This window comes from Mobula birostris, chromosome 10, assembly GCF_030028105.1.
Source record: "Mobula birostris isolate sMobBir1 chromosome 10, sMobBir1.hap1, whole genome shotgun sequence".
In the NCBI taxonomy this organism is placed as follows: domain Eukaryota; kingdom Metazoa; phylum Chordata; class Chondrichthyes; order Myliobatiformes; family Myliobatidae; genus Mobula; species Mobula birostris.
Genome location: NC_092379.1, coordinates 43,815,856 through 43,842,871, shown reverse-complemented (window position 1 = coordinate 43,842,871; position 27,016 = coordinate 43,815,856). Strand labels below are relative to the sequence as shown.

At 44.3% G+C, this 27,016-nt stretch overlaps 1 long non-coding RNA gene across 1 annotated transcript in view; it reads left to right on the top strand.

Annotated features, from left to right (window-relative positions):
* The window catches only part of LOC140204489 (uncharacterized), a 38,921-nt gene extending 16,026 nt beyond the window's left edge, over positions 1-22,895 (top strand). The window contains exon 3 of the long non-coding RNA XR_011887649.1: positions 22,064-22,895. This is a non-coding gene — a long non-coding RNA (uncharacterized lncRNA). The remainder of the gene's footprint in view (positions 1-22,063) is intronic.
* The last annotated feature ends 4,121 nt before the right edge of the window (positions 22,896-27,016 follow it).

The window sequence follows — 27,016 nt, the reverse complement described above, 5'->3', positions numbered from 1 at the left end:
ACTGTGCCTTCAGCTGTCTGTGTCTCAAGCTCTGGAATCCCTTCCCAAAACCTTTCTGCCTCTCTCCCCACCTCTGTGATGCTCCTATGAAACTTCCCATCGACCAAACGCTGGTCACCTGTTCGAAAATCTCCTTTCACGGCCTGGTGTCAAATTGTGTTTGATGCTGCTGCTATGAGTGTCTCAGGACCTTTTGCTGTGTAGCTGTCAGTTCCAGTTCCGTCATAATTAACCTTTAGGCTCATCGGCCACTACAGCACAGAATCAGGTCCTTTGTCCTGTCCAGTCCGTACCAAACTATTATTCCACTTAGTCCCAGCTGCCTGCACCTGAACCTCGCCCTCTGTACCCCTCCTATCCATGTACTTATCCAAATTTCTCTCAAATGTTGAAATCAAACCCTTATCCACCACTTCCTCTGGCAGCTGATTCCACATTTGCACCACCCTCTGAGTGAAGGTTCACCCTTAAGTATTTCACCTTTCACCTTTAACCTATGACCTCTAGTTCTAGTCTCACCCTTCCACCATGAGAAAAGCCTGCTTGCATTTATCCTATCTACATCCCTCATAATCTTGGATACCTCTATAAAATCTCCCCTCATTCCCCTACACACCAGGGAATAAAGTCCAAACCTATTCAACCTTTCCCTATAGCTCAGTTCCCCAAGTCCTGGCAACGTACTTGTAAATTTTCTGTGTGCTCTTTCAATCTTACTGATATCTTTTCTTTAAGTAGGTAAACAGAACTGCACACAATACTCCAAATTCGACCTTACCTTTGTGAAAGATTGTTTCTTTACATTATAAACACCAGTTTTGTTTTTATCAAACGTATCTGAAAATGACTTCAGGCATATTACTATCTTTACCTGCTGGTTCTTAATTATTTTGGTCGGTTTCCTCTTTTGTGTTCCCAAGTCAGGTGGGTGTCACTTAAATGTTCCCTAGGCCATGGGAAAGGAGTTATGGGCAATTTATACTTCTGCATTGAATTAGTGCCATAGGTACGGCGTAACCACGTACCCTACGCTGTAGCCTGACGTGCATCTCCCCAAAAATGTAACCACTCGTTGCGGTGACGCAGACAGCAACAACTGATTGGTTGGCTTGGTAGCATCGCATTTCCTCCTGTGCATTTCTGGTTGCTTCTTGTCTCTCAGTGGCCGGACAAGCACAGAAAATTCACCCTCCTTCTGCCTCAATCCATTCAATGCTCGTACACACCATCTCCTCCTGCGTCTTCCCTCCTTTCTACGTTGCAGTAACTTCAATAAAAGTAACTCTTGTTCAACATTTATTAGCTCCAACTGCAACATGATGCGCTCAGTTTCAGTCGCCACTGCTTGAAGTACACGAAGAAACTCAACACAGTGGCATAGAAACCCCATCGCCAACTAGCGTTTTGGCGGTGAATTGCAGAGCGACGCGGACACACCAGTGCAGAAGTATAAATGCTCACAAGGGCATAGACCACTTGTGTAGGCTACGGCATCGGCTACAGGTTAGAGCCGACGCAGAAGCATAAATCAGCCTTAACGGTGGGGCGGGTGGAGAAGGGACAAGTGGAGGCCAAGTCAGTCAGATGACGTCTTGCATCTGGCTTCGATCGGCTGTTTCTTTGTGGCAACTATTCACCTGTCTCTCTGCTGAGTGCACAGATTGTTCTTATTAGCACTTGTTGATGTGGAAATGTCTTTGGTACCATAGTATTATATGGGAGTTGAATTCCAAAACAGTCCAATTGGCTCAACTAATCTGTCTCAGTGTTTTACCCCCCACCCCATACAAGAAAATAGTACTGATCATATTTACCCAATCAGCTCCTATCTGTCTTTAGACTTGTTTCCATCATGCACCTGTCCAGTCTTTCTGCTGCAACTGTGAACTATGAAAACAAATTCCATGGCTTCTCCAATATCTCCGGTCTTTTGTTTGAAGTTTCTTGCATTTACTGCTGTATCCATGGGCCTTTGCAGTGGATCCCATGACTACCACTGGTCCATCTTTGCAACATTTGAGAAAACACTGTCATTGCAGCATGCTGGGTTCCCTTTGTCCTTACCTACCAGCCCACGAGCCTCTGTGTCCAGCACTTCACTCTCCAAAACTTCTGCCATCTACAACGGGATCCTACCACTAAACACATCTTCTCCCTGCCCACCCCCCACTCTCGCTTTCTGCTTGTCCACTCATCGCTCCCCACTGATCTCCCTCCTCCACTTATCCCTGTGAACTGCCCCTAGACCACCTCCCTCACCACTATTCAGACCCTTAAACAGTCCTTCCGTGTGAGGCGATAGTTCACCAGCAGGTCTGCCTGGGTCACCTGCTGTAACTTGGTGCAGCCTCCTCTACATTGGTGAGATTCGGCGTAGATTGGGGTATCATATATTTGAGCACCTTCACTCTATCTGCCACAAAAGGCAGGGTCTCCCAGTGGCTGTCCATTTCAATTCAACTTCCTATTCCCATTTTGGAGTGTTGGTTGTCTCCTCTACTGCTTGAAGAGGCCACACTCAGATTGGTGGAGCAACATCTCATATTCGATCTGGGTAGCCTCCAGCCTAATGGCACAAACACCGAGTTCTCCAGCTTCCAGTAATCTTTCCCCACTCCCTCCTTCTCTCTGTTTCCAGCCCTCATGCGGGCTCCCCTCTTACCCTTCTCTTCACTTCCTCTGGTTCCCCCCTCCTCCTTCCCTTTCTTCCATGGTCTCTATCAGATTACTTCTTCTCCAGCCCTTTACTTCTTCCACCTATCACCTCCCAGCCTCTCACACCCCCCGCCCCCTTCCCCCTCACCTGGTCTCGCCTATATCTTTCCAGCTTGTACTCCTTCCTCTCGCCGCACCACTTTATTCCAGCTTCTGTCCCCTTCCTTTCCAGTCTGTCCTGATGAGGGGTCTGTTTATTCCTGTCCAGAGATGGTGCTTGACCTGCCAAAGTCCTGTGTTAGTGTGACCTGTGCTGTTCCAACAAGAAAGATTCCAGTTTCAAGGTCACTCAAGTTAAGAGCAGTGGGGTAATCAGGTTGTTCTCACTGAATCCTGGTCTTCATTGGTGTGTTTTCTTGCAGGGAGTGCTGTTGGAGAGAAGTGGAAACACACTAAATAAGGAGAAGTATGTGACCTAGCATGGAGCAGTGTGCAGGGGAGCCGGCTGGATTCGAGCTGGGGACCTTTCGTCCCCAAGTCCGACTCTGATGCCACTACACCACCAGTCGGGTCACAGAAGGAGTATAGATGGGGAAATGCAAGCAGGCTTTTTCCACTGAGGTTGGGTGGGACTACAACTAGAGGTCGTGGGTTAAGCGTGAAAGGTGACAAGCTTAAAGGGGAACATGAGGGGAAACTCAGAGGGTCATGAGTGTGTGGAATGAGCTGCAAATGCAAGTGGTGCACGCAGACATCCCACCCTGCAAAAACTCATTTCAGGGAGGTAGCACCATCAATTTGCGAGAGACTCCTGGAACTTTCCGGAGAGGTGGGATAGCTGCAATAGAGTAGCTCCTTAGCAGATAGCCGGCTAGTTTAAATAACGTTAGTTATGATAATGAATGAATGACACCTGTTAAACTCACCTCAACATGTCTTTTACAGTCTTAACCCACCATGGGCAATAGAAAAGTCACTGTTGCAAGCAGTGCAGCGAGCAACACTGTCATTATTTTTGACACCTGTTAGGCAGGGGTACACTTTAGTGTAGTCTGGGGTGAAGTACGTTTTATATTTTCTTTTTTCTTTTTTTGGAACACTCTGCCATCCATCCATCCTCTCTCCCTGCGCCCCCTCTCCCCCCTCCCTACCCCTCTGCCTCTCTCCCCCCCCCCCCATTTGTGTGTGTGTGTGTGTGTGTGTGTGTGTGAAAAAAATCCATTTCCAGGATATTGTACATAATTTGCAGCCATCAGGGAGCCGCTGTCAATGTGCGGGTGACTCCTGCAACTTCCGCGAGAGGCGGGATGTCTGTGCATGTGAGCTCAATTTCAACATTTAAGAGAAGTTGGGATGGGTACCTGGGTGGCAGTGGTGTGGAGGGCTATTAACCCAGTGCAGGTTGCTGGGAGTAGGCAGCTTAAATGGTTTTCTATGAAATAGATCAGCCTGGGGCCTGTTCCTGTGTTGTATGACCTATGGAAGGCTATCTTAAGTATGAAAAAACAGTTCCAAGGGAAGCTGGAGACAGAATCGGATGCACCTTAGCTTTGGCAGAGTTTGCATGCTATTACTAAATACAAGGTGAAACCTAACATCATAAATGGCTGAATTAAGATGAATGCCTTTTATGTACACTTTGAAAGGCAGAATAAAATTATACATGTGTAATTCCGTGCAGCATCTTATATCTGTCTCAGAGGCCGACATCTGAACAGCTTTCCAGAGGGTGAACTCTTACAAAGCTTCAGGCCCAATGGTGCACCTGGCAAGGCACTGAAAACCTGTGCCACCCAACCAACCGGTTCAAAAGGGAATGTATCTCATTGGCACTGAAAACCTGTGCCACCCAACCAACCAGTTCTATAGGGAATGAATCTCATTGGTACTGAAAACCTGTGCCACCCAACCAACCGGTTCTATAGGAAATGTATCTCATTGGCACTGAAAACCTGTGCCACCCAACCAACCAGTTCTATAGGGAATGAATCTTATTGGCACAGAAAACCTGTGCCACCCAACCAACCAGTTCTATAGGGAATGTATCTCATTGGTACTGAAAACCTGTGCCACCCAACCAACCAGTTCTATAGGGAATGTATCTCATTGGTACTGAAAACCTGTGCCACCAAACCAACCAGTTCTACAGGGAATGTATCTCATTGGCACTGAAAACCTGTGCCACCCAACCAACCAGTTCTATAGGGAATGTATCTCATTGGTACTGAAAACCTGTGCCACCAAACCAACCAGTTCTACAGGGAATGTATCTCATTGGCACTGAAAACCTGTGCCACCCAACCAACCAGTTCTATAGGGAATGTATCTCATTGGCACTGCACTCACCCTCGCACCAGCTGGTCAACAACAATGCCTACGTCAGCCTACTGTTTATTGATTATAACTCAGTGGTCAACATCATCATTCCTTCATTACTGATCAACAAGCTTCAAAACCTGAGCTCCTGTACCTCCCTCTGCAACTAGACCATCGACTTCCTGATCGGGAGATCAAAAATAACATCTCCTCCTCCAAGACAATCATCAAAGACTTATTGTAACTTAGTTATTTTGTTTTCTGTATTGCAGCCACAAAAAACAAATTGCACAACATATGCCAGTGATAATAAATTTGATTCTGATTTTATAATGAAGGTCCACGAACAACGCATCATTATGCATTTTAAACACTATTTATTTTGAAACTTGTAGCAATTTACTGTCTTTGGGCTGTACTTTTGCAACTTTGCACTTTACAATTGCTGCAAAGCAGCTAATTTCCTGTCATATGAGACAGTATTAATAGACCTGGTTATGGTCTCACTGGAGACTTTGCTCCAGGAGGTCGTCATGCCCTTAACAATAAGTACTGTAGAACTGGTGAGTAAGGCGAACAGATTGAAATTACAAATGAGGCTAGTATCTGGATCCAGACAGCACCAAGAAAACTCCAGTCCTTGTATCTATTCAAGAGACTGCAGAATGGATGAGCAAAATTACCATAGTACGATGGTAGAAAGAATACATTTTCCAAAATCCCACCTCTTTCTTCTTGAGGTTCCCCTCAACTGGAAGGAAGTAAACGTAACCCCACTACGTAACAAAGTTGGGAGAAGAAAATTGCAGAGAAAATACTTAAAGTCTATCATTGAGTGAGTGGCAAGAGCACATTTGAAAAAGTAGGACTGATCAGAATTGGCGTGTAACTTGTTCAAGTTTGCTGAGAATTGATGAGGAAGACAGCTATGCTGCTCATTAGACTTTCAGACCTTGAATAAAGTGCCACAGAAGAAATCATAAAGCACATGGGATTGAAGGAAATATTCTTGTGTGGGTTGAGGATCAGTTAACAAACAGAAAATAATGACTAGGAATAAATAGGTCACTTTGAGATTGGGAGGTTGTTGACTAGTGTTGCAGGAGTTGATGTTGAGCTCTAATATTCAGTCAATATCAATGATCTTGTTGAGAGGGTTTACAATAATATATAGTATCCATGTTTGCTAATGATACCAAGTTGGGGTCTGTATGGCTTGTAATGATGATGCAGAGAAGTTTTAAAGGGATGTACGCACAAAATGCTGGAGGAACTCAGCAGATCTATGGGAATAAATAATCAGCCGATGTTTTGGGCCAAGACCCTTTATCAGAGCTGGAGAGGAAGGGAAAGATGCCAGAATATGGAGGGAGGGGTAAGGGAAGGAAGACAAGTTTGAAGGTGATAGGTGTAGACAGGCAGGTGGGGGAGGGGTGAGGGAGAGAGGAAGTAACAAGCTTAGAGATGACAGGTGGAAAAGGTAAAGGACTGGAGAGTGGACCATGGGAGACAGGGAAGGAGGAAGGGCACCAGAGGGAGGTGATAAACAGGGAGGAGAGGTAGTAAGAGGCCAGAGTGGGGAATGGAAGGGGCAAAATTTCCAGAAGTAATTCAAGTAAGAGAAATCAATGTTCATGCCATCAGCTTAAAGACTACTTAGTTGGAATACGAGGTGTTGCAGTGTGGGATAAGGGAACAATGAGGTTGGTGGCAGTGGATGGGAGATCTCCAGAGTCGATGAGGTTGCTGGTGGTGTCAGAGACAATATCCTGATGGTCCCAAGTGAGATCCTTTTCAAGGGGTCAGTAAGAGGAGGTGTCCAGAGAATTGACGCTTGGTCCCAAGATTCACAAAGCTGAATGGTTGGGTAGGCCCATTGTTTCTGCCTGCTCTCACATCCACATACCACAACTCCATTTTATCCCTCTTGTTTCAGTTGCATCCCGCCTACATCTGCAAGTCACCTTCCAGCTTCTTACATCATTCCCCCCTCCCCCATCCACTTGGCTTCACCTATCACCTTCAAGCTCGGTCTCCTTCTCCTCTCCCTACACTTTTATTCTGGCATCTTCCCCCTTCCTTACCAGTCCTGATGGAATGTCCCAGCCTGAAGCATCAACAGTTTATTCATTGTTGTAGCATGGACGAAATCACCAGAGAGACAGAGTCACTGGTAGGTACAAAGCAGCCTCTTTTTTCGACACAAGCTACAGCAGGCATCTTAAGGACGGAGACACCTTCCGCAGAAAGGTCTGCTAGCCCAATGCGGGCTCAATATTTATATGCTAAACACAAAGGCAATCGCTACTTAAAAAGTTAAAGACAATGCTTCCTTTTGAGGCTACATGCAAAATATCACACCATCCTTTCCTTCCAACGCCAAAATGTCGACAGCCTTTAGGAATGTAAATTAAGTCTACGATACATTTATTTGGCATTTCCCATGCTAACATAGAAGACAATTAATATTTATAATGCATAGATAATACTGTCTTCAAAACTACAGCATCAGGTCAAACTACGGCGCCAGAAGCACAGGAAGTGCATTGTCAAGTAGAAGTCTGGTGGCCAAAGTCACTTAAATGTAAACAAATCATTACCCTCAAAAAATTCACTTTAACATTCATTTCCATAGATGATGCCTGACCTGCTGAGTTCCTCCAGCGTTTTGTGTGAGTTGTCCTGGATTTCCAGCATCTGCAGTATCTTTTGTGTTTCAAATGGATTCATGCAGGTTATGTGAATCTGCAAGGTCACAGCTGATAGAGTGTAATGTGGAAAAGTGCAAGAGGAAATTTGGTAGGGAAAATAGAAAAGTAGAGTAGTTAAATGATGAGAGACTGTAAGGAGTTGGTGCTCAGAGTGACCTGGGTACCAGTGTACGTGAATCACTGATGCCAAAATACAGCAAACAATTAGAAAGACAAATGGTTTGCTCGTCTTTATTGAAAGAAGAAGGAGTACAAGAATAATAACATTCAAGTGCAATTATATAAATATCTGGTAAGATTGTGCCTGGAATATTGTAAAGAGATCTGGTCTCTCGAGCTAATAAAGGATATGAAAACAAACGAGACTGTAGATTCTGGGATCTGCCAGCAAAAACTAAACTCTGGAAGAACTTAGCTCATCAATTAGTATCTGCAGAGGAAGAATACAAGTTGATATTCCAGGCTGAGACCTTGCACCAGGAGTGGACTGGGTGTGAATAAATGATATACTGTACAGTGGATTCTGGTTAGTTATTCTATCGGTTAATCCAGACAGCCACTTATTTGGGACAACTCTAAATCAACATAAACTAATCAAAAAAATAGCCAGAATTTCCTCACTTATTTGGGACACAATGCCTCTGAACTGGGACGGGAGAGTATTGCCAAACAGTTTCTAACTAGCGTCAGTTGTGTGCACTTGTGTGCCATTAAATACTCCACCGTGCTTAGAGTGAATAGTTTTTAAATATCATCAGCTTGTGTTCAAAAAAGCAGTGGATCATGTCAGGGATAGGTAGCGAGAAATAAGCAGTAAGACAATTCAGAACTGTTTTTCTCACTGCAGTTTCAAGCAGTCAGGCTTGGAGATGCAAGAAATGGCTGGGAATGAAAATGAAACAATTTCACTGCTTCAACAAATTAGAAACCACGAAGGAAGTTAAGATATTGATAATCATCTTGAATGCTACAATGAAAATGAGGATTTGGAGAATGCAACAGTTTCTAACTAGCATCAGTTGTGTGCTTGTGTCTGGCCATGTGACACTACAGCATGCTTAGAGCAAATAGTTTTTAAATAGCATCAATTGCGTATGCTTGTGCTATGGTATTCATTTGAGCCTACTGATGCCAAATGACAAAGCAACAATTTTTGACACGACTTCAACACTGATTTTGTTCATTTACAGTCAATCAAAAAGAACAGAGCAGCGTACACTGTATGAACTCTGCTGTCGAGAACTATTAGGTGTTATCATAGTACTACAGTTATATTGGTAATATTCTAATTTGTTCTGTATTTATTTAAATACATAATTTGTTGCTCAGTTGAACATAGTTTGCCCTTTCAAAACTATTTTCATGAAAATTTGGCTAATTGTGGCAGCCACTTAATTGGGCCAAAATGTACTGATCCTGATGTGTCCCCATTAACTGGAATCCACCATTCTGATAAATGGATGCAGGGTTAGTAAGGTAGAAGATCAGCCATGATTGCACTGATTGGTAGGGCATACATGAAGAGGCAAAGTGACCTACTTCTGCTTCGATGTTTTTAATGATCTCAAAAGCATGGTCAAGATCAATGAGCCCACCTTCAAAAGTCATATTCCATTAACTGCACCAACAGCCTAATTGACTATTAAATCACCAGTTTTGCATCAGACTATAAATCAGGCCTCATATGTAACATTAGAGTACATCACCTGTTCTATCCATGCACCAACAATTGACCCCCAAATCCAAATCTCACAGGTTACACAAACTGCTCGTTTCAACCAAGATAGCCATGTCAACCGGGTGACACTTACCGACAAATTGTATTGCCCCTTGCAGAACAGGATGGTGCAGGGTCAGAAGCACTGGGTGCTTACTAAATGGGATAGGTGGACCACCACAGAATGAAAGTATCATGACTGCATTTAGTATGCTGGGCACTGACCTACATGATTCACTGCCAATGGTCACGTCAACTGGAACTTGAGGAAATGATATGATCTTCTAAAATATACCAGTGTTGCCTGCAAATTATGTGCATGCAGTAATTGTGCCCTGTACCCTAGTTCAGCTTGCAACTCCAGTGAAATTCCTGCACATTCTCAGTAAATTTGAAAAGTCTTAATATCTCTTCCACAGCAGAGGACAACTAACTGTGAGTTATTAAAAACAGCTCCAATCTGAGAGAAGCCAAACGCTAAAGATTTGTCAGCACATTAAAAGGCAATGCTGTTCTTTCCCTGTTGTTGTAATTGTAGCTGGTGATTTATTTCAGTGAGGACTTTGTGTAAGGCAACCTGCACCTCAACTTGGTATCTTACTGAAGTTCAGAGAAGAGAATGTTCCATAAAGATTCTGGGCGTAAACAAACTTCTGCAATGAGCCTTTCTCCACTTCCCCTCATGTCAGGATGAGTGGCTGTCCCAGCTCTGCTTGGTCCCTGTTATTAGTCACAGAATTGTACAACATAGGGACCTTGTACATTTGACCCATTGTGTCCGTTCTGTCAAAGAGCTCATTTACACTAATCTGATTTCCTGTTATAATAATCAATTAACCTAGTAACTCACACATCTTTTGAGTGTGCCTCAGTAGCAGCACAGCAAGTTCCTAATGGGAATGGATGCATCTGGTGGGATCTCAGAATGAATGTGTAGCCTCCACAGACAACACTAGAGATCAGGAAGGAAGCTAATGTTTGTACCAGACCTCCAAGGTAATCAGTTTCTCTCTGTTTGATCCTGTACCATTCCCTCCTACCATAACACACATCAAAGTTGCTGGTGAACGCAGCAGGACAGGCAGCATCTCTAGGAAGAGGTACAGTCGACGTTTCGGGCCAAGACCCTTCATCAGGACGAACTGAAAGGAGAGCTAGTAAGAAATTTGAAAGTGGGTTGGGGAGTGGGAGTGGGAGGGGGAGATCCAAAATGATCGGAGTAGACAGGAGGGGTTGGGATAGAGCCAAGAGCTGGACAGTTGATTGGCAAAAAGGATATGAGAGGATCAACTGTCCAGCTCTTGGCTCCATCCCTCCCCCTCCTGCCTTCTCCTATCATTTTGGATCTCCCCCTCCCCCTCTCAAATCTCTTACTAGCTCTTCTATCAGTTCATCCTGACGAAGGGCCTCGGCCCGATATGTCAACTGTACCTCTTCCTAGAGATGCTGCCTAGCCTGCTGCGTTCACCAGCAACTTTGATGTGTGTTGCTTGAATTTCCAGCATCTGCAGAATTCCTCGTGTTTGCTCTACTACCATAATACCATTCTCCTCCCTTCCAACCACCATTCCAGCCTTCGCCACAACTTGTCTACTTTGACTCTCCTTCATTATCTTTAAAATTCTTTAAGAAAACCTAAGACAAAATATTAATTTGCATACAAGAAATATTTTGCTGCTAATCATTTCCCCACCATGCTGTATATAAATAGCGCACATCCCGCACACTGATTCGGTTTGAGCGTTGAACCAAGCTTGAATGAGTAAGACATGCCCACTTCACTTGTTTGACTGAAAGTGAGAAGATGGAGCGGGGCCTCATGTAGTTTCAGGTATCTGCAACAGGTAGACAGATACTATTTCAGAACAGACATTGCCAACCTCGGGAAGGCGCCGAACAGCAAGGACAAACGCTACATTCGTAGTCTAACCACGGCAACAACATTTTCCTGAGTTACCGCCTTTAAAAGCCCTTGCAACGATCAATGCACACCGAAACCAGGACTGACCCTGTACCTCAAGATGAAAGGGGGCGAACTACTTTTCTTATCCTTACTATGTAATATTATTGCTATTAAATTGATATATTCGACACGTCTCAATAGCATTTTCGAGATTAATCACGGAACATTAAAGCGTGGACACGAGCGCATTTCCAAATATATTACCAGTGTTTGAGGGTCTTGGATTCGGTTCCCGGCCAATGTAATGACGTCAGATCATCAGAACTCAGGCGTCAGCGCAGCGTTAGGGCGAGTCTGCGAGATGTTAATGTAGTGGACGCAATATATTAGCGTAAAAATGGGATGCAATGGTGTGGGAAGCGGTGGAGTCCAATGACATAGTAGTGGTTACGAATAGGAAGGATGACAAGTTGGGGTGCCGATGGTTAATGACCCTACCAAATTGGGCAGAAATACGAATGCGATGTGAAACAGGGTCAAAGACGCTTGGAGAGGGGAGGTGAGCAGGATGAAAGGATTCCCTTATATTTGCCACATTATCTTTCCTCTAGTTTGTCAGTGACCTCTCTCTGCATTATCTTGTACTGATCGGTAAGCTCTTGGTTCTTCTCCAGCAAGGCTTTGCCGAGCTTAGCCGCCAGGATGAGATCGTTATCCTTTTGCCGAAGCTGAGAGAGCAGGTCCTCGATACCGGGGCTACCGGCTGCTACTTCCTCGCTGTAATTCTCCTGGCGGCTGGTCGCCAGCACAGGGAAGCGTTCGTCGAACAGCAGGTTGGCACTGCCGTCGCCCTCAAGCCCTGGAGGTGTTGGGAGTGGAGAAATGGGCGGCAGTCTCGGCTGATTGCTGGCCTGATGGTGCTCGGCATCCTCAACGCCAAACGAGTGGTGGGGCTCGTCACCCTGCTGAACCTCCTGCAGCCATAAAGCCGCCATAGTTCCACCTGCGCTGGGCAGATTATAATGGGCTCCGATCCCGGCTCAGCTCACAGATTGCACCGAATCCCATGGACCTTTCTCCCGTGTCCTGGCCGGGGATCAGGATGGCGTGACCCAGTTCCCCTGCTCGCAGCACTCGGTGTCTCGTGTGGTGATATCACGTGTCAGAACGTGATTGAACAGTGTTCGGAGAAATCATCGAGAAACTTCTATGGTAAACGTGGTTGCAGTTGCTGTAGTAAATAGAAGTTCGAGTTCTATTCTTCCAGAATATGTTTTGTTATTGTTAAACCACGATGCGTATAAAGAACACAACATGGTGTCAGAAGTCGGTCTGGAAGAATAATACGTTCGCTAGTACGGGAGAGTCGAAGATGATCCAAAAGAAAACCGCACGAACTGTTTTCGAGGTTTGCTAACAGCTTTAAAAATGGAACATCTACAATCCCCACCGACACTTCAGCTGACTAGGAATGCAGCTGAAAACTGGAGGAAATATAAGCAACATTTTGAAATCTATTTATCGGCGATCAGAGCCGATAGAAAACCAGAAAACATGAAAGCGGCGATTCTACTCCACGTAATAGGTGACGACGCAATTGAAATATAATCATTCTATTTCTGAAGATGAAATTAATTTCAATTTAAAGTCGATAATGGACAAATTGGAAGCATTTTGTATACCGAAGCGTAATGTGACGTATGAGGTGTTCAAGATTTTCACGTGTAAGCAGAAAATAGATCGATATGTTACGAAGTTGAAACGCCGAAGTAAATCATGTGCGTTTGCAGAACTGGAAGACTCTCTCATTGGAGACAGAATTGTTTGTGGCATTCGGGATAATGGTCTGAGAGAAAGGCTGTTAAGAGAGCAAGACCTGGATTTGGAAAAAGCTTTGATATTTTGCAAAGCTTCGGAAACCGTAACGACACAGGCTGAACACCTTTTCATTGAAAGCTGCAGCGTAGATGCTGTAAAAAAGCGCGAACATATTAGAAGAAATATTAAAAAGGCAACGAAACCGGCAGAGAGCAAGACGTCTTGTGATTGCTGCGGACAGCAGCACCAGGCAAAAAAGTGTTCAGCGTACGGAAAAATATGCATGCAATAAGAGTAATCATACTACTTTTCACACTGTTGCAGAAATAGGAATAAAATGAAACAAGTAAATGCAGTGATTGAAGATGAACGTGAGGAATGTTATATTGTCATGGTCCTGATTGTTTATTCCCTAGTTTCCTCTAATTTCCTTTAATTGTGCCATGGTTCTGACCGTTAATTTCCCAATTACTTCTAATTTTCTTTCATGATGACACACCTGGTTTCCATCAGGACCTGCAGTATAAGAACCCCCCGGCGTTACAAAACCGAGTTACCAAATCGTGGTCTTTTTCCTGTGTGATAACTAACGTTTCCCGACCGCTTAGAACTGTTTGTTCTAAGTTAGCTGCAATTTCAAGGTTTATCTATGAAACTCCGTCTCTCTGAGTCAAGGCTCCATATCAGGGCTCCGTGTCAAGATCCCTGCTGTTTGCTGTTCGGCGTTTACGCCCGTGTAAGCATCCTACCTTAATCTCCGTGCCTGTGTCCTGCACTTGGGTTCGCCGTAGTCGCTCCTTGCAACAGAACCATCTGGCCACTATGGACCCAGCGGACACGAATACCCTGCAACAAGCCCTCGCCAGCCAGGGCTCCCAACTGGATCTGCACGATCAACTTCTCTGGGATGTCATGGAGAACCTCCGTTCCCTGTCTGCTGACGTAAAGAAGATCAGTGACCAGGTGGACCGAGTATCCGTTCATCTTACCCGATCCACTCCTGGAACTCTGTCAGCCCAGCCCAGACAGCCGGAAGTGGCAACCCCCTACGTGTCGGTAACACCACCGCCAAGAGAGCCACACATACCTGAACCAGAACACTATGCTGCGGATTTGGGGAAGTGCCGGGCCTTCCTTCTGCAATGCTCCTTGGTGTTCGAACAGCAGTCATCCAAGTACTCCACAGACAAGTCAAAGATGGGTTATATGGGTTGTAGCGGGGAAGTGCCTTAGTGTGGGCTACAGCTATCTGGGATAATCAACCGGCTAACTGCTCTTCATTCCCCACCTTTATCACAGAAATGAGAAGGAGCTTTCACCACCCTGTCCGTGGTAAAGATGCCGCTAAGCGACTACTCACTCTCCGTCAGCGCTCACACAGTGTTGCCGCCTATTCCGTGGATTTCCGGATGTTAGTGGCTGACTCGGAGTGGAATGATGAGGCACTCCAAGGGGTATTTTAGAAAGGCCTCAGCGACATGGTGAAAGACGAGTTGGCGGCAAGGGATGACACCAACAGCCTGGATTGTTTGATCTGCCTAGCCACCAGGTTGGACAATTGTCTTCGAGAACGCCATAGGGAGAGAACTGGTCGTCCACTCCCTTTAGCAACTCCACGACACTCATTACCGTCTCCCACCAGCCCTAGCCTCTCTTCCCCTCCCTCTCCTGGAATAGCCCCCAGTCCAGCCGTTTCCACCACCCAGGAGAGGAACCCATGCAGCTGGGACGGAACCGCCTTTCTCTCACAGAGCGACTCCGGAAATTGAGAGCGGGGAAATGTCTCTATTGCGGCCAGTCCCGCCACTTCCGTGCTACCTGTTCCCTTCGGCCAAAAGGGAGGGTTGACCAGTAGAAAGGGGGACCCTCGTGAGTCAGACAACATTCCCTTCTGTCCCCCGAACCCGGGTGCAGATCCAACCTCCTATCGTTTTTGTGTACCCCTGGTTAAGCGGGGGGCGGGCGGGGCATCCCAGATAATCTGAAGGAAACACGGCCTCCTGGAGAAGGTAGAATCCCGGTGGCTGTTGCTGTAAGAGAGTTACGCTAACCGCTATGCTACTGTGCTTCGAAAAGAACAGAGGAATATCCATTTAAAACAGGAAAGACGAGAAATTCCTTTAACCTGGAGGCGGCGAATCTGCGGTATTCGTTGCCACAGATGGGAGGAGGAGGATTTTAATTGAAAGTCGATGACCAGGGTTTTCCTGATAGACGGTAATGGCTGTCTCGAACGAGAATGCAGAGACTATGGTGGATGAAGAAACGAAGTAGAACATTTGGAAAGCTCATGGGCAGGTTACAGGAAAGACATGCAGGAATGTGAGTCTTGTGCAGAAGAAATGCAGGCTATCTGGACAGATTGTCATCACTTTCTGACGAGGTGGGTGAAAAGCCCCGCTTTCGTGATTATATATAACGAGATTTCCACGAGACCCCTCTCTCGTTCTTTTGCGAATATGAATCGAATCGAATCGAATCAATCCCTTGACGGACATCAGTCTTGTCAGCCCAGGAATAAACCTGGCGAACCTTTGCTATAATCCCGATTTTGAACACTTTTCTCAGACAGGGAGACCTGCAGTAAACACTGTAATCATGGTGTACTTATGAAAACCTCTATCCCTACTTCTGGACTCAAATTTTCTCGTCATTTGGACTTAGCATTTTCATCCTTATTCGCCTTCTAGTTCTGTATATCCGTTGTCACTGACTAGAGTCATAGTGCTATACAGCAGAGATACGGGCCTTTTGGCCAAACCGGACCATACCAACCAAGATACCTATTTACCTTTGCAAATTTGTCCACATTTGGCCGATATCATTCTTAACCCAGTGCGCAAGGATACCAAAGGCTGTTTGCATTTTCATTACATAATCTTTCGCTGTTTATTTAACAACCTGCCTTTAAATTATTGCTACTAAAAGTGATAACACTGCATCTTTCGTGTAGTTCCCTGGCAATGAAATTGTACAAAGATACCCTCCCGTGTAATATATCCCGCACATAGCCCACATCCAAGCTTCTTAAAGAAGTGTTTTGGATTTGGCTAAAATTAGGAGCTATTTTTTCCAACTTAGGAATGGTGTGCCAGCCATTCGGTGCTATTTTCGAGGGAGAACAGGAATGCAGATCCTTGTTCGAGGGAGAACAAGAACTCAGCCTTGGTCGAGGGAGAACAGGAACGCAGAGCTCAAGGTAGTGGGAAACGGCTGGATCTACCCAGCGGAGGCGAGAGCACGAAGAGATGGTTCCCAACACAAGGCAGCGGCAAACAGCTGGATCTACCCAGCGGAGGCGAGAGCACGAAGAGATGGTTCCCAACACAAGGTAGCGGCAAACAGCCAGACCTACCTAGCGAAGGCTTGGACACAAAGAGACAGTTCCAAACAAAGAAAGATAGTTCTTTATCTAGTCACAGCAAGGCCCCAGTCTTGCCCTGGCGGTTGAACATGACGGTGTTACAGGCGAAGGTAGCAGGCGAGGCTACAGAAGGATGGGGAAGGAACAGTCAAGCAACTGAAGCTGAACCCAGGAGCTGTTTATGTAGCCAACCAAAAATGGGAATCATGTGCCTGGATTGAGGCACACAACAGGACAAGGGAAAACTGGAAAACCTGGAATAAGGAACCATGGACCGGACTGTGAACTGGAATGCGACCTTCACGGACCGGACCATGACATGTATACAATATACGTACATCATGAAAATTTTTTTCTTCACAAGCATGCACGAAAACAGAGCATTGTCCCAAAGAGTGAATGATATTTAAATGTTAGAACTTCAAAGTCCCCGAACTTCCCCCACCCACGCATAAGCAGCAGCAAAGCAACGCAATCGCCAGCATAAAAAAAGCATCTGCTCCCTTCACGGAGCAGTCAAACGTGCAGCAAAGCAGTAATAAAGACACAGAATTTCAGTACCCCCGAAGACTTCTCCTTCGCCCTGTAATTCGCGAAGTCACAGGCTCTCTGTCTCTCCCTAATAAGGGAATAGCAGGTGTCCCAGTTTCACTGAGAGAGGGGAAACATAACAAAATGACTCACAGATTTATGGTGTTAAAGGTGTTTTGCGTCGTTTTTTCCCCGAGTTCTGTGTCCAAGGAAGTCTGGTCTCTGGTCACATAGACAGCAGCCAGCTCTCTGCTTTCGATCTTCCACAGCACATTAGGCGGTGACACCGACCTCACATCTGCCTGCCTCCAGAGCTATGAAATTCCGGCACCCTGAAGGCACGCTATTCTTCCAGGCTGTGTCCTTGGCGTATTGAAAAGCGGACAGTCATGAAGCCCTGAGATTTGTGATTTTTGTGTCCTCTTTGTGGTTTTTATATATGACTTCGATGAAGAAGTAGAAAGGTGGGTTGGTAGGTTTGCTGATGACACGAAGGTTGGGGGTGTTGTCGATAGTCTGGAGGATTGGCAATGGTTACAACGGGACATCGATAGGATGCAGAACTGGGCTGTGAAGTGGCAGATGGACTTCAACCCAGATGTGTGAAGTGGTTCATTTTGGTAGGCCAAAATTGAAGACAGAATATAATAGTAATGGTAAGACTCTTGGCAATGTTGATTATTAAATAATCTTCCAGAAATAGTAGGGGACAGAGGGACCAGTAAGATGGAGGAACTGAGTGAAATACCTGTTAGTAGGGAAGTGGTGTTAGGTAAATTGAAAGGATTAAAGGCAGATAACTCCCCAGGGCCAGATGGTCTGCATCCCAGAGTGCTTAAGGAAGTAGGCCAAGAAATAGTGGATGCATTAGTGATAATTTTTCAAAACTCATTAGATTCTGGACTAGTTCCTGAGGATTGAAGGGTGGCTAATGTAACCCCACTTTTTAAAAAAGGAGGGAGAGAGAAACCGGGGAATTATAGACTGGTTAGCCTAACATCGGTGGTGGGGAAACTGCTGGAATCAGTTATCAAAGATGTGATAACAGCACATTTGGAAAGCGGTGAAATCATCGGACAAAGTCAGCATGGATTTGTGAAAGGAAAATCATGTCTGACGAATCTCATAGAATTTTTTGAGGACGTAACTAGTAGAGTGGATAGGGGAGAACCAGTGGATGTGGTATATTTGTATTTTCAAAAGGCTTTTGACAAGGTCCCACACAGGAGATTAGCGTGCAAACTTAAAGCACACGGTATTGGGGGTAAGGTATTGATGTGGATAGAGAATTAGTTAGCAGACAGGAAGCAAAGAGTGGGAATAAACGGGACCTTTTCAGAATGGCAGGCAGTGACCAGTGGGGTACTGCAAGGCTCAGTGCTGGGACCCCAGCTGTTTACAACATATATTAATGACTTGGATGAGGGAATTAAATGCAGCATCTCCAAGTTTGCGGATGACACGAAGCTGAGCGGCAGTGTTAGCTGTGAGGAGGATGCTAAGAGGATGCAGGGTGACTTGGATAGGTTGGGTGAGTGGGCAAATTCATGACAGATGCAATTTAATGTGGATAAATGTGAAGTTATCCACTTTGGTGGCAAAAATAAGAAAACAGATTATTATCTGAATGGTGGCTGATTAGGAAAAGAGGAGGTGCAATGAGACCTGGGTGTCATTATACACCAGTCATTGAAAGTGGGCATGCAGGTACAGCAGGCAGTGAAAAAGGCAGATGGTATGCTGGCACTTATAGCGAGAGGGTTTGAGTACAGGAGCAGGGAGGTACTACTGCAGTTGTACATGGCCTTGGTGAGACCACACCTGGAGTATTGTGTGCAGTTTTGGTCCCCTAATCTGAGGAAAGACATCCTTGCCATAGAGGGAGTACAAAGAAGGTTCACCAGATTGACTCCTGGGATGGCAGGACTTTCATATGAAGAAAGACCGGATGAACTAGGCTTGTACTGGTTGGAATTTAGAAGATTGAGGGGGGATCTAATTGAAACCTATAAAATCCTAAAGGGATTGGACAGGCTAGATGCAGGAAGATTGTTCCCGATGTTGGGGAAGTCCAGAACGAGGGGTCACAGTTTGAGGATAAAGGGGAAGCCTTTTAGGACTGAGATTAGGAAAAACTTCTTCACACAGAGAGTGGTGAATCTGTGGAATTCTCTGCCACAGGAAACAGTTGAGGCCAGTTCAACGGCTATATTTAAGAGGGAGTTAGATATGGCCCTTGTGGCTACGGGGATCAGGAGGTATGGAGGGAAGGCTGGTGCAGGGTTCTGAGTTGGATGATCAGCCATGATCATAATAAATGGCAGTGCAGGCTCGAAGGGCCGAATGGCCTACTCCTGCACCTATTTTCTATGTTTCTATCTGAGAGATCTTGCGGTCACATAGGACACTCAAAGCTGCTGCTCACTTTGACAGTATTGTTAAGAAGGCCTGTGGTATGTTGGCATTCATCAACCGTGGGAATGAGTTAGAGACGTGAGATAATGCTACAGGTATGTAAGACCTTCATCAGACCTCACTTAGAGTATTGTGCTCAGTTCTGGTTACCTCACCGCAGGAAAGATGTCGGTACTATAGAGGGTATGTAGAGGAGGTTTCCAAGGATGTTGCCTGGATTGGAAGGCGTACCTTATGAGAATAGGTTGAGTGAACTTGGCCTTTTCTCCTGGGAGCGATGGAGGATGAGAGGTGGACTGATAGAGGTGTATAAGATGATGAGTGTCATTGATCGTGTGGATGATCAGGGGCTTTTTCCCAGGACTAAAATTTCTGGATTTTCATATTTTGCTACTGGAAAACGGGTAAGCCTGCGTTACTCGGTGTCTCGGACTTTCACACAGCAACGAAAACTAAAGACCTATTATTAAACTGTGCTAGCGACGAGGCTATACATCAGTAGGATATAATAAAACCGGATTTTTTTAAAGCTTATGTAAGATTTCTGTGGAAAACTATATATAGTAAGATCTCAGATTTGTGTAATTCCCAATTGAATTCCTCACTGCTCAACATCAATTCTCGGAAAGCTTGCAAGGTAAATTCAAGTAAATGTGTCAGTAAATTACATCTCTGAATAATTCTAAAAGTAAATAGAAGATAGAATATAATATAGATAAATTTGAAGTGATCTAATTCCAAAACATGTTGTTTTAGTTTCCCAAAGATTGGTCTTTTTTCAGTTAATTGGAACCTCTTTGTCCTGGAACACAAGTCATGTCATCGGGAAGGGCGATCCTTGTATAAGCAGACATTACAAGAAAGTTCTAGTACCGGACGAACTCTGATTTGTTCAAATTATGCGAGGCCTCCTTCAGACCTTAACTGGAGTTTTATTCATCGTCTTGGTTTCCCTACCTAATAAATGAGTAGCTCTGGAAAAAAAAGCAAGTGTACTTTGGCAGTGTAAGATGCTATTAGTCGGGGCTGGGAAGGGCGAGGTGTTTCGAAACCAGGAACATAATCTCCAAATATCATGAGGTCATTTATAACCAGTATGGAAATAAATATGCTGAATTAATTCAGCGCAGCATGCAGGCTCAGTCATTGAATCATCCGAAACACACACCGGTGTTTTTACTGCGTATTACGAATATAGAGGCGAGCAGGAAAATGACAAAAATGTGGATAATAAGCAATGATTTCGACTGAGTGGGCTCGAGTGTTGAAGCGACTCGTATTTATGACTTTTCCTATGAGAACGCCGGTTCATGCATATGCGTTCTCTAACCTAACTTATTTAACTTAAACTTTTCCATTTTCATATTACCATGAGCGTTTTACGTGTCAGAGTTCTAAAATGTATATTTTTCTTGTCTATGTACTGCTGCTGTTGACAGTCTATGGTATAAACATCCGTGTCTCCCTTTCTTTTCCCTAAAGCTAATTTGGTGGCGATTCTGATCCTGTCCCGCGGGAAGTGTGGCCTCTCTAAATGCATCACTCGCTATTTGGTCTCCATGGCAGTAACGGATTTGCTCCTCATTATTACCACTGTGATTATCAACCGCATTTGTGGCACTTATTTCCCAGGAAGTTTCCTCTCCATCACCCCAGTGTGTAGTGCCATTATTGCAATAACCTATGCAGCCAGGGTCAGTTCTGTTTGGTTAACCGTCGCTTTCACCTCTGACCGTTTTGTCGTCATTTGTTGCCAGAAACTGAAGGCGAAGTATTGCACCGACAAAACGGCATCTGTGGTCATAGCAACTGTTTGTTTACTTAGTTGTTTTATCAATATTCCATGCTACTTCATTCATGAACCCAGCTATATAATTAACAATGTACCATGGTATTGCAAACTGAAAGCTGTCCGTTATACTTCTCTATTGTGGGGCGTTTATGATTGGTTCAACCACCTCTTCACTCCTTGTTTCCCGATCCTTTTGCTCAATCTTCTCACTGTCAGACACATTTTAGAAGCTAGTAGAGCCCGGAAGAGACTCCAAGTCCAAAACAGTGGGAACAATCAGACTGACGCAGGGATGGAGAGCAGGAGGAAGTCTATTGTGTTACTCTTCGCCGTTTCAGGCAGTTCCATACTATTGTGGATGACACATTTGTTACAGTTCCTATATGAGAGAATTTCCAATGACCATCAAGTTAGCGGTTACAGTGATCCCAAGTCTATATTTATTGAAACTGTCAATATGCTCCAACTATTAAGTTGCTGCACAAACACATTTATCTCTGCAGTCACTCAGAGAAAGTTCAGGGAACAGCTGAAAACCACGGTACAATATCTAGTAAATATAATAGGTAAATGTATGAAATAATGGATGAAGCTAATTCAACCACGAATGTGCAACATTGTTTTAAATATAACTTGTCTTGTGTTAAATGTGAACCAGAAACTTTTATCTTCGATCACAAAACCACTTCTGCAAATACAGGGATAAAAATATTAGAATGAAATTGTTGTGAAATGGCCAAGTTGGATATATTTCTCTAATAATGTAATGACAGCAGCCATCCCTAATATTTGTCGGACAAATATTTCATTTGACTAACTGATGATCTATTTCGTACTACAGAGGCCGTGAATGATAGTTCAAGGCGAGAAAGAGCTACAAGGCGAATAAAAGGCAGTAAATGCCATAAAGCATATGGTTGATTTTTTTATGGTAGAAGAAATGGCTGTATTAATTTACTGCAATATGCATCAATGTCTGCGTTTCACAACTCCTTACAAATCGGCAGAAATACATCACGTACTTTTTTTTTACAAAATCATATTATTATATAACCTCTCCATTCGAAAAATATCTTTATATATCCTCGTTGGAACAAAGAGAAATTCTGCCCCAACACTCCATTCTCTGGAAGCCGGAACAAAGATAAGAGCATTTTGATCGTCCTTTATTAACAGACAACTAATCTCCGGAGATACAGCTAATCACTTCGGGCACAACAACAAACCTATCGCATGTACAGGTTAACAAACTCAACAAACCCAACAAAATCAACAAACTCATTCATAAGGCCAGTGATGTTGTGGGGAAGAAACTGGACTCTCTGACGGTGGTGTCTGAAAAGAGGATGCTGTCCAACTTGCATGCCATCTTGGACAATATCTCCCATCCACTACATAATGGACTGGCTGGGCACAGGAGTACATTCAGCCAGAGACTCATTCCACCGAGATGCAACACTGAGCGTCATAGGAAGTCATTCCTGCCTGTGGCCATCAAACTTTACGACTCCTCCCTTGGAGGGTCAGACACCCTGAGCCAATAGGCTAGTCCTGTACTTATTTCCTGGCATAATTTACATATTACTATTTAATTATTTATGGTTTTACTACTATTTAATCATTTATGGTGCAAGTGTAACGAAAACCAATTTCCCTCGGGATCAATAAAGTATGACTATGACTGAACCTTCAAGCTAGATAGAGCAAAGATAATTGTGCAGATTAGTAAAATATGATTCGTCATCTGTGAAATCCACTTTGTTTTTTGAACAGAGATTTCAGCTTTTGAGGAGAGCAGACCTATAGAGAAGTGAGCTTCAGTGATTTAGTGATACCTTTGAAATAGTGAAGCCCGTAAAAGTTGTTATGGAAAAGTAGATCGAAAGGCTTCCAGGAAGATTCAGCTGGTTGGATACAAAATTAGATTGATGGTAGGAAGCAGAGGACAATGGTGTGAGTTTACGTTTCAGACTGGAGGTCGATGCATAATGGAGTTCCTTAGGGATTGGTTCCAGGCCTGTTTTCATCTGGAAACTAACAGTCGAGATTCGTCGCAGCCCTAAGCCTTGACTGTACATTTCCCACTTTTAATGCTGCCTCACCCGCTCTGTTACTCCAGCATTTTAATGCATTGCTTAAACTAAGGATTCCCAGATCCTTATATGTTTTCCCACTGAATTAACAGTCACCTGGCTAGGTTCATTTCCCTACAGCAGATCCTACCTCACCCCTCCCCTCTACCCGGTTCATGGACTGTCGATATGTTGATATATGCAACCCTCGTGGATGTACGTAATGAATTCCGCCAAGCGTGAAGTCCTTGCACTGAGGATGTTGCAGTTAATATTGGAGATGCTGAAGTCACCCACAGCAACAAACGTGTTGCTTTTCGAACTTCCCCATATTTACCTGTGCATATCTCAGTATCTATATGCTCAAACTCTAGTTCGCTAATAGGAAGCGGGTAGTACAAAGCCACCTGAGTGTTTGCACCTTCGTTAACATTAATGTCTAGTCTAGTAGTCTGAGTGGATAAACCCTCTAATGTTTCCTCACTGAGAGCAACTGTGACATTGTCGCTGATTTGACAACACACCTCTCCTTTTATCTCCCTCTCTATCTTTATTGGTGCTGTTGTGGATAGTGTAGTTGACTGGCAAAAAAATACAGAGAGTAATAGATCAATTGTACGTATGGGTGGAGAAATGGCAGATGGAGGTTAACCGGGACAAATCCTGTACCTTGGTAGTCCAAATGGAAAGAGATAATACTGTCAAGGGCAATCTTAGCAATCTTGATGAGCAGAGGGATCTTGGGGTCGAAGTCCGTAGATACCGGAAAGTAGCTACACAGCTTGACAGTGTGGTTCAGGAGGCTTACGGAACACTTGCTTTTATTAGTCGAGGCATTGAGTTCAAAAGTCAAGAGGTTATGCTGCGACTTTCGGGCCACATCTGGATATTCCATACATTTCTGGTTGCCCCATTACGGAAAAGATGTCGAGGCTTTGGAAAGGGTGCAAAAGAAGTTTACCAAGATGCTATCTAGATCAGAAGGCACGCGCAATGGAGGTTATAAGATCATTGGATAGGACAGACTATCTCTTTCCTAGGGCCTGCATTCGGATAGAAGTGTAATCTCAAAGGAGATGTGAGAGGCAATATTTTACACGGAGACTGGGTGGTGCCTGGAATGAGCTTTCTGGGTTGATGGTACAGTCCGACACCTTAGGGATTTTTAAGCAACATTTCAACAGGCACATGAATGTGAGGGAAATAGAAGGATATTCACATTCTGTAGGCAGAACAGATCGGTTAGTCATTTGATTGTCAGTTTAAATAGTTCAGCACAACATTGTGGGCTGAAGGGTCTTTATATAAGGATGTAATGTTGTATGTTCTATGATAGAACCATGCATGATTTCAATAATTCCCCCTGTTTCTGGCCAGCCTTCCCCCCTCAGCTCTAATGAAACACCATCGGAATGAAGCGATAGCTCTCTTTCTCTCTCGTCAGGTATTAACGGACCTGTTAAATATACCAAAGGTAATCTCTTTTTATTAGGGATATCCTTCCTCAGCATTTTTTAGCTGTAGAAATTGTTTTTTTTTTGTTCTTTCGTTACCTTAAGACCATAAAAGCAAAAGACATAGGAGCTGAATTGGGCCACTGCTCTGCCATTTGATCATTGCTTATCGCTTTTCTTCTCAATTCCATTCTCTTGCCCTCTCCTGTAACTTTTCAGCATTTGACTGAACAGGAACCTAGCAACTTCCGCCTTATCTACACCGAATGACCTGGCCTCCACAGTCGCCTGTGTTGTGCTAATGAATTCAACATATTCACAACTCTGAGGCTAAAGGAAAACCCCCTCATCTCCGTTGTAAATGCACGTCCCTCTATTCTGAACCTGTGCACGTCGGTGCTAGACTATCCCAGATAGAGGCAACATCCTTTCCAATCCCAGTCCATCTGTGCCTTTCAACATTCGATAGCTTTCAATGAAATTACACTAACCACACCACCCCCGTCTAATCCTTGAAATTCCAGCGACTACATGACCAGAGACGTCAAACGGCACTAATATGGCGAGCCTGTCATTTCCGGAATCATTTTTGCGTTTTCCTGAACCTTCTTGGAAACCAGTCAAACGGCAGTACATTCTTTCTTTGATAATGGCCCCAAGACTGCTCACGGGACTCCAAGTGTGGTGTCACCAGTCCCTTATAAATTCCCAGCGTGATATGTTTCTTTTTTCTCTTTTTGTCCTCTCAGAATGAATGCTAAAATTGTATTTACATTCCTAATCACAGACTCAACCAGCAAGACCGTTAGGGAGTCCTGCACGAGGTCTTCCAAGTCCCTTTTCACCTCGGATTTTTGAATTTTCTCCCCTTTTAGTCTACGCTTTTATTCCTTTTACCACAGTTCATGATCATGTTCTTCCCGACACTGTATTCCATCTGCCACTTCTTTGCCTATTCTCCTAATTTGTCTAAGTCTTCCTGCAGCCCCTTTGCTTCCTCAACACTACTTGCCCGTCCACTTATCTTTGTGTCATCTGCAAAATTGGCCACAAAACCATCACTTCAAATCATTGAAGTAGAACGTGAAAATAAGTGGTTCTAACATTGACCACTGTGCAACACCACCAGTCATCGGCAACCAATCGGAAGAGGTTTTGCTTATTCACACTCTTTGCCTCTTGTCAATCTGCCAATGTTCTACCCATGCTAGAATCTTCTCTGTAGTACCATGGGTTCTTAATTGCTTAGCAGCCTCATGTGCGGCACCTTGTCAAAGGCCTTCTGAAAATCAAATCCACAACATCCACCGTTTCTGCTTTGCCTGTCCTACTTGGTATTTCGCCAAATAATTCCATAAGATTTGCCTGGCAAGATTTCCCATAAAGAAACCCATGTCTATTTTACCATGCCTCTGGTACTCTGAAACCTCTTCCTGAACAAGCGACTCCAAAGTTTTCCCAACCACTGAGGTCAAGGTAACTAGCCTATAATTTCCTCTCTTCCCCCTCGCTCACTTCTTGAAGAGTGCAGTGACATTTGCAATTCTGCATTTCTCTGCAACTATACCAGAATGTAGTGATTCTTGAAAGATTATTATTACTCCACAAACTATTCAGGTACCTCCTCTGAACCTTGGGGTGTAGTCCATCTGGTCCAGGTAACTTACTTGCCTTCAGACCTTACAACTTCCTGGGCACCTTCTTCCTAATAATAGCAACTACGTTCACGTATTCCCTCTGACACTTCCGACCATACGGTGTGCTGCTAGTGTCCTCTACAGTGAAGATACTGCAAAGTACTTATTCAGTTCTTCCGCCATTTTCTCGTCCCTCATTACTACCGTTCCAGTGTCATTTTCGGGAATTTGATATCTACTCTCGCTTTCCTTGTAATCTTTGTATATCTGACAAAAACAAAATACTGTTGACATCCTCTTTGTGTCATTGAGTAGATTCCTTCACATTTCAACTTTTCTCTCCCTATGGCTTTTCAGCTGCCGTCTGCTATTTCTCAGAAACTGCCGAATCTTCTGACTTCCCACTAACTAATCTAATTACATAGGTGATCTCTATCTGAAAGACTGCTGACATTTTCGAAGCGTTTGTATTTTCTTTTTACATTTGCCTTCTTCCAAACTTAAGAGATCTCAGATTGTTGTCCAAGTTTATCCCTCACTGTGAACCCATTACTTTTGGTATTGGGAAATGTGTTGAGGGTTAATCTGGCTTCTCAGATGAATCGACCTCACATCAAAAGCATTATGACCA